The following is an 8,312-nucleotide window of genomic DNA, read 5'->3' on the forward strand; positions in this document are numbered from 1 at the left end:
TCTATGTCATCCTCATCCCCCTGCTCTAGAAGCAGAAAAATGAAGTTCCATGCCTCTGTGCAATAAAGCTACACTAAATCCAGACACAGATATGGAATATAATGAACTTTATATTTTATCCCCAAGACACTAATTGTAGTCAGTTCGCAAGGTTTCACTTTACAACCTAAATCAATGGAGCAACTGAGACTCATTTCACATGTACAACAGCAGCAGCAGCACAGCCAGTTGTCCCAGTTGTCATTGCTCGTAACATAGTATTTCTGAATAAAAGTGTTCAAGGTTTCCTTTCTTTAGCTAATGTGTTAAACAATTCATTTGGACTATCGATTTTTTCCTGTTCTTGAACCTAATATCAACAAACACAGCAGTATTGTCTTGAAGAAGCACAAGCCATGCTTGATGTGGTCACTGAAGCAAGCTTTGTATATATGCAAACACATACTTTACTAAGACTACTTTTTACCCTTCCAAAGCAGAGCATTGTATTCCAACACACAGGAGAAGCAGAATAAGTACTTCATTGAGGCAACTGCTGTGCAAGTAATCAATAGCTTACTGTAAGGTTCTCTGCTCAACTTTGCTGATTTGCTTACGTTTTCCAGAAGATTCCAGGAAGATTACCCATAGACATACTGGTTAACGAATTCTTAACATAGACATTTTATCTGCTGTACTTTCATAGGAAAAGCTGCAGATGAGTAGCAAAACCACCAAGCATATGAAACCCTGAAGACCACACTACCTGTATTCATTTATACTTTCCATAAATGTACAATGAATCCTATCATGAATCACTTAATATGGAATGGTGCTCTATAACCTTTAAGCCAGACAAAACCAAAGCTGAATGTAGAAATAAATACCGATAACAAAGCTCACCAGCTGCTTTTGACAAGGGTAAGCTAGGAGCTGATGTGCCAAAGAGAGTCTGTGCTGCCACTATGCCTTGCACACATAGCAGAACACTACTATGCAGCGAGAAGGCAGGCCACTAGCATAAAAAAAGAGTCAAACTTTAAGCATAAGGAAACAAATCCAAGAGAAGCAGTGCTGGTAAAAATCTTTAACACAAAACTTTTCTTCTAGCACAAGCTTAAAAATACAAAAGTAATCAGAATACATGGAAACTTGATCCTCTACTACAGACTGTAAATTTGCCTCACACTTTATAAAACAAGTCTATCCAATTGTAAGTGCCTCAATGTTCTAATGTTCTTTATTTCATTAGTCAATATAAATTAAACATTGCAGTCAGCTGCACACTCCCTGCACTGTATCTGCATTACTACTGGCTGTCAGTAACCAGTTAGCAGTTAAACTTGGCATGCATACAACAAAGTATCTAATTTCTTAGAAGTCATACAGCTATGCAACATTTGATTTTCCCAGCCTTTAAAATGATCATTTGAATACAATCAACTTTTGTCAAAAAAGGCATAATAAAGATATATATTAACACCTACTTCCATGAAATTTCTTCCTATTATGTCATTTTTCACTCACTTTTTTTTCCAACAATCCCACAACGTATTGAAGGTCTGACACCAATTAACAATGAAAGATGGCTTATGTAAACAGGCAGATTGTTAAATACAGCAGGACAAAATGTAAGTCACCTGAATTTTTAGCACATTAATTTATTAAATGAACCTCCGATTTATCTGATCAGCTAGCTGTACTGGTGTAGATTTAAACTTACTGACAGGTTTTACTGCATCCTACCAATTAATGTCAGACTTTCTCAGTCATTGCCCATGCATTTCCAAAGCAAATATTTCCAGATATTTCAAGGCTGTCAAATGCACTCACTTGCAGCAAGGAGGATAGAGTAAAAAATAATGAAGAAAAAAAAATTAAGCTTTCCTTTTTAAAGCAGGTGACAGTGCGCATCACAATTGCCTTAAAATACACTTTAAACACTGTTGAAGAGTCCCCTTTCACAATTTGTTTTTCATTCTTCAGGAGGGCTTAATAAGTGTTGGTAAAAAGCACACAGTAGGAGACACTTCAGCCTATACTGAGTTGTGTCAAAACAGAAAAAAGTATTTCGCGCAACTGCTCAGCTCCTACAGCAGGTCTTTTATCAGTTCTGATTTAACCACAAGGGAATTCTCTATACTGTAGCTACTATTAGAAAGCTACGCTCCTCTGGTCTGTTTGCACATCTGCAAAATTATGTCAGAAAATAACATTTTAAGACAGTGACTTACATCACAAGTTTTCTAGATACCCTATCCTTCAATAGGAAGGCAGCGGCAACAAACACTGGATGCACATTGCTGCTTTGTCAGAGGACAGCAGGGCAATGCACAGTAAGGGCATCACATAAATCATGGTAATTGGCTTGTAGCTAGAAGGAGAATGCAAACCAGCATACAGTACCAGCCGACCTCACTGGTGATCCAGGTCACCGAAGGTTATGAAGCCGTATCAAAAGCTGCACACAACTCCAGCTGAGAGAAGCATTTTACATAGGTAGCCTTAGATAGTGAACTGAGAGGAGAAACTGGAAGTTCAAGGAGACAGATCTCCCAGAACAAGTGCAGTTGTTGGACAGTACTCAAGTATTCACATGCTGTCAGGCTGACTGTATTCCAGGCAATCAGAATTCACATTGAATCTGTACCCTTGTTGCACATAAAAGCTTTTTAAAATTTAAAATTAGTTCCTGTCACAGACAGGATATTCATAAATTAGGATAGTTTTTGTCAGTTAAAATAATGTCGTATTTTGGGTTTTTTGTTTGTTTGTTTGTTTTGTGTTTTTAAAGATGCAGTAAATTCTCCCACCTGATCCCCAAAGAAAAACAGCTGCAAAGAAAGCAAGCTAAGGGATGTCAGCTGCATTGGTATACTACCATAGCTTTGTATTCATATTTTGCTACACTGCTACAGAGCTACACAATTTGTCTTGACACAACAACTAGATTACCTAGATAGCAGGTGACAGTAAAATTGAAGCCATGCAGGAATATCTTAGAGCATGACATCTAATATATTTTATCCTTCACCAGTAAAAAGTGCTGCATGTGATAATATACTTCTTTTCAGTGTAGTAGGCTATACTTTTTAATTAGAACTTTACCAGAGTCTTATGCAAGGGTTCAATTTTAGCAGGTTCATTTAAAAAAGCAAATGATCAGGCAAAATGCAGCAACTGGCAATTGATTTTTAAGGAAACTCATTTGTCCTGTGCTGACTCCTAAATAGTTCCAGCCTATCCTCACACACAGATTTTGCTTTTAATTAATTGTTCATCTCTGAAAGTTCAAGTACAGGCAGAGAGAGAGAAAACAGGCATCAACTGCTGGCTTGACACTGGCTCAAATTCAAGAATTGCTACATAAACATCTGATCAGATACAGAGATTGAATCACTTTCTAAAACAGAAAGCAAGCTTCGAAAATGAAAACTGTTCTCTTGGAAGTGAGGAAAGCCTTAAAATTAAGGGAAAAATGAAACACAAAAACTGACCTAAAACAGACAACGCAAAAATTTTCTTAGGTCAATCCAATATAAAACTCTTCTATAAAGGAAGATTCATTGTTTTTAAAACTGTGATGAGAACTGATTTATATTAATTTTCTCCTTAAAAAATAAAACATAGGGCAGTATTGGCATTGTCCTATTACATTTATCTTTATCCCACTACTCATAATTATATCAGTAGTATAGACTTCCATTTTCATATATTGAAATCACTCTAAAATGTTTACTTTCTCTTGAAATTCAGATTAGTTGTTTTTAGAAAGACTGAAAAAACGTATGAGCCAGTTTACAAAATTTTCCACGTTTAGTGATGTGGTCCTGAAGGAAAGTTTTTCTTCCTCCTTTTCTCTTTTTTTTTTTTTGGGTTTCCAAAGAAATTATTCAAGGTCAAGGATAGTACATCTGAGCACACATGCACGCGCAATCAAAATAGCTTCTGCATTCTCTAATTAATGCATTGCATTTGAAATCTAACAAGGCAATTAGAATACATTCACACATTTCCCCTTCCGGGAAAAAAGTATTTAAAAACAAGTTTACTTGTTTCTGTTGAGAAATTTTGAAATATTGGTAGTTATTCCTTCAAGTAAACTGAAACTGGAATCAATGAAGATATTTTCACAAGACTTCAGCAATCTTGGAACTAAGTCAAAAAAAGTCCAGCAAAAAGTCAGACATCGTTTGTTTACCCACATTATCTTATTAACAAATTCTGCATTACTTGTTTTAGTCACACATTCCTAACCAAAACCCAACATCAGGCTGACTGTGGAAGAAACCATGCTTGTTGCTTCAGTATGTCAGCAGATAAACTTATCCTCCTCAAACAGACAGAATTTAACACAACCTTTTCCCCTTGGAAAAAGGTCACTGCATGTACCAGGACAATTTGGTATCACAGGATAAGAAGATGTTAATGGAAAACACTGTGTGTGCATCTCCAAAAATGACAGCCCTCATTTTGTCACACAATTTAGTATTACTTGCTTTAAATAAACAATCTTTTACTAAATCCATGTGTCCTACAGGTTTCATCAACAATTTGCTATATGTCACATGTAACAGTGAAGATCATCGTACCTACTAGAAGACACATTCCAACTTGCAGCACAAAAATGTTTGTGCCAGTTTTGCTAATAAAATACTTGGTGTGATATTATCAACAGAAAGGTGTCTCACATCATACTGTTGGCACTAAAACAACTAAGCCTTGGAAGAAACTGTATTTGTTTTACTCGCTCCACAATTTCACATTATTTCAACTAAAAATGGCTAGAAAGAACAAAAAAAAATTAACTAGAATAACTGTCCACTAAAAATATCAGAAATTTGCTGAGTACAACACATATTCCACCAGAATTACATTCAGCAGTTACCAACACAATCTTGTAAAGCTGTTTCTTCTTCCTGGTGAAAAAAATAGCTCTTCCTGGTTTTGAAAGCAATCACCGACTTTTAGCTCATATTTTTAATAAATAAATAAATATGGGGGAGGAGTAATCAGCGGTAACCATAGATGATGAAAGTACCTCTGAGTCAGAAGATAAATATTGCTCATTAGAAGAAAAATTGGGGGAAAAAAACCAAGTCTTTAACTTCATTTAAGAATCAATGAAAAAAGCACCTAGGGAGCTCCAACTATTATGTCACATTTAAGAAATCTGACTTTGTTTTTCTGTAAAAGTATTTTGGTTACATCCCTCTGATCACATATCATTGAGAGGCTTCAGAAAAACAAGTCTCTGATTCCACACGGATGATGCTGTTCAGCTGAGCCCTCTTCCACAGACAAGGCAGTTTTCTAGCTAACAATACTAACATTAAATTCTGTGGTAAGTGCCAGTCAATTCTTTACATTATTTTCCTTCCCTAGGAGTTTCGTCCCTCCAACTCACTCCCTTGTCATTCACACCTAAGAGGCACAACTACTGTGATTACAAACCCTTATGCTGCCCTGGAAAGGAGTGTAACACCCTAAAGGAAGTCCTGTATGAGCAAGCAGGGTCTACACAACAAAGACTAACCAACCTCAAATTACAGACAGACCAGGATAGTCTAGGAGTACTTATACAACATATCAAAAAAAAAAAAAACCACAACACACCATTTCAAGTACTTAGAGCATGGACAAAGGTACAGTAGGAAAGCCAAGCTTTATAATACTACAGTGAAGACAGTCTCCATCTTTCCCCAAGCAAGAAGAGCTACACCAGCAGAGGCAAGGGTTTTTTTAATTCTCCTAGAACAGCTGCATTAAGGGTTCTCTTCAGGTCAGCTATGCTACTGAGGGATCACACCTCTTTCTAACCTTGACAGCCAGAGCTGTGACGACAATACAGTACCGTATACTAATTCAGGACTAACCTCAGAAACCAAATAGTCACTTCACCATCTAAAACGGTCTGCTGTCTCCTGGCATCTTCACAAACTTGGCCAAAGGAAACACAGCCAATTTCTACTTTTCCTTCCAGATTGCAGTATTTACTCACAAAGTGTTTTCATGTTTAGAATGTAATTTTTACTAAAAATAGTTGGTTTGAAATAAATGAAAAGCATGTATGGTAGAAAAGCTCTGTTTTACACAGTTAAAAAAGGTTTGCTTTAGGAGACCACATTTTGTATTTTTTTTAAATAGACTGAAAAGCAAATCCTTCTCATTCAACTGAAACATATCAAAAAGCTACAAAACCACCAATAATTTAGATGGAAATGGAATTCTGAAGCAAACTTCTCTGGTGAAAAATCTTTCAAAATTAAGTGATGCTAATTATTAGGCTGGGACAACATCATTCCACTTCAAAATAGGCTAGCAGAAACTTTACTGTTTGATTATTATGAACATTTTTAGTGTATATCACAAATGTGTCATCTTCCTTTTATTTAGAATTCTCTTTTCATTACACCCATGAGATGAAGCTGAGGTTCTACAAAGCAGGATGACATGAGGATTTTTAGCAGAGCACAGACACAAGGTTTTTTAAATTCTCCTGCTTGAAATGAGTTATGATGCTAAAGTTGTCTGTTTATTCACAGCTAGACTGAAAAAAAAAAAAAAAAAAAACAAAATCCAGAAGCAAGTGGTTCCACTTAACTACCACTGAACTGAAATATATGTGTCTCCCTCAGAAATCAAATTCTGCATTCCCTGTTTATAGTAATAGTTACTGTTACAAGTAAGGCTGTTGGAACTGATATGTAATAAAATGTACTTTGTCCAATAACTGCACTTTTCCATAGTACAATAGTAAACATTTACAGAGTTTCCATTACTCATACAGCAAAGAACATAAGTCCACATTTATATGGCCACTAAACACGCACTTACATACACTCAACAGTAAGTTCTCCTCAATGCTACATATTCAGTCATATTATATGGAACCAATTTCATTCTCCACCCAATATAACTCACTCCAGTTGAATTTGCTTTAACAGTTGTACCTTTCTGCTTCACAAGGAATATCTAAACAGCAAGAGCCAGTCCTAATGACACGGCTACCTACCCAAGTTACACAAGAGCTTTCCTACAGCAGGACCCAGCTTAACCAAGTGCTCCACAACACCCTTGCCAGACAAGCCAAAAGCCTCCGTCAGAACAACTGACATGTTTCATATCACCAGTTTCCACTACTATTTTTGCACAGCCTTCCAAAAGAGGCTCACATAAGGTTGGAGAAAAAAAAAGCCACAAATGAAAATGTATTTTCAGCAGCAGGTATAGCATTTGTTTGGAATGCGTTTAAGAGCTCCAGAAGCAGCAGTCAACACTTCAGTTGTATTTATGCATATTTTCTTTCTTCACATTGACCCTTGCCAACATTACTCAGTGCCCACCCTTCCCCTTTCGAAGCCATACAAAAAGTTACTTTTTTTCTTTCACAACTGCTCACTGAGGCCTATTCCACTGCTGAAAGCAAATGAAGCAAAGTCCACACTGGGTGTCTGTCTCCTAGAGAAGATTGCATCTTTTATTTATCGCCCCTTGGCTTTATTTTCACAGTGAATTCCTGGTTTAAACGTAATCAGCCAAGAAACCCTCCCTATGTGCACTCCTGTCATTCCTCATTGCTTGCAAGCAGAATAAAGTGCAAGCAAAAGCAGAAAAAAAAAAAAATCTTAACGCTGCCAACCAAACTAAAAAAGCCCTACTTCTGGTTTTGCCAGTCCTGAGGAACCCCAGATCTCCCTCAGACCTTTAGAAAGAGAAAGCCAGAAAATGAAACTTATAAGAAAGTTAATTAGATTAAAAAAAAAAAAAAAAAGACAAAAAAAAGATTGAACTGCCCCTAGGCAGAAGGGCAGGGCACTGAGCCTAGGAGCAGGGACACGGCTTCCCTTCAGGGAAAAAAACTGATGGCACGTTTGCAAGCTGCCCAAGTCAAACCCACAGCGGGCAGGGCCCAGTGTTTTTGAGGGGTTTGGGGGAGTGGGGGGAATTCCGGCGTCTCCCCCAACCCCGAGCCGCCACCGCTAACAAAAGGCAAGCAGCAGCTTCTTTTGTCTGGCTTCCCCTTTTCAGGGGAGGAGAAGGGGAAGCGACAGAAAACTGGGGGGGGAAAATAATAAAAGACACAAACACGAAAACGAGAACAAAGTGGCCGGGTCGCACAAAGAGTATTACCCACCGGCAAGGAGGGCTGTCTGACAGGGAGAATCTCTCCCCCATTCACGGGGGAGCCTCTCCCGGGCAGACAGTCACCCCAAAAGTAGGGGGGTACCCACCTCTGCAGCCCTTTAAACGCAGGCAGGGAGGAGTTAACCAGGGGCGCCCGCAGCGGGTGAAGAGCAGCGGCAGGCGGCGGGGCTGGGGGGGGAGGAAGA

The 8,312-nt window shown here is 38.0% G+C and overlaps 1 protein-coding gene across 2 annotated transcripts in view; it reads right to left on the minus strand.

Annotated features, from left to right (window-relative positions):
• Positions 1-8,312, minus strand: part of ZSWIM6 (zinc finger SWIM-type containing 6) — a 113,987-nt gene that overhangs the window by 104,248 nt on the left and 1,427 nt on the right. The window contains exon 1 of one of the 2 annotated variants that reach the window (XM_071802415.1): positions 8,214-8,289. The exons of the other annotated variant lie outside the window; for it this stretch is intronic. The gene's annotated coding sequence lies outside the window, so the exon portion shown is untranslated. Of the gene's footprint in view, positions 1-8,213; positions 8,290-8,312 lie in introns of those variants that run through there. 2 annotated transcript variants of the gene reach the window in all.

This window comes from Patagioenas fasciata, chromosome Z (genome assembly GCF_037038585.1).
Source record: "Patagioenas fasciata isolate bPatFas1 chromosome Z, bPatFas1.hap1, whole genome shotgun sequence".
NCBI classification, from domain to species: Eukaryota; Metazoa; Chordata; class Aves; order Columbiformes; family Columbidae; genus Patagioenas; species Patagioenas fasciata.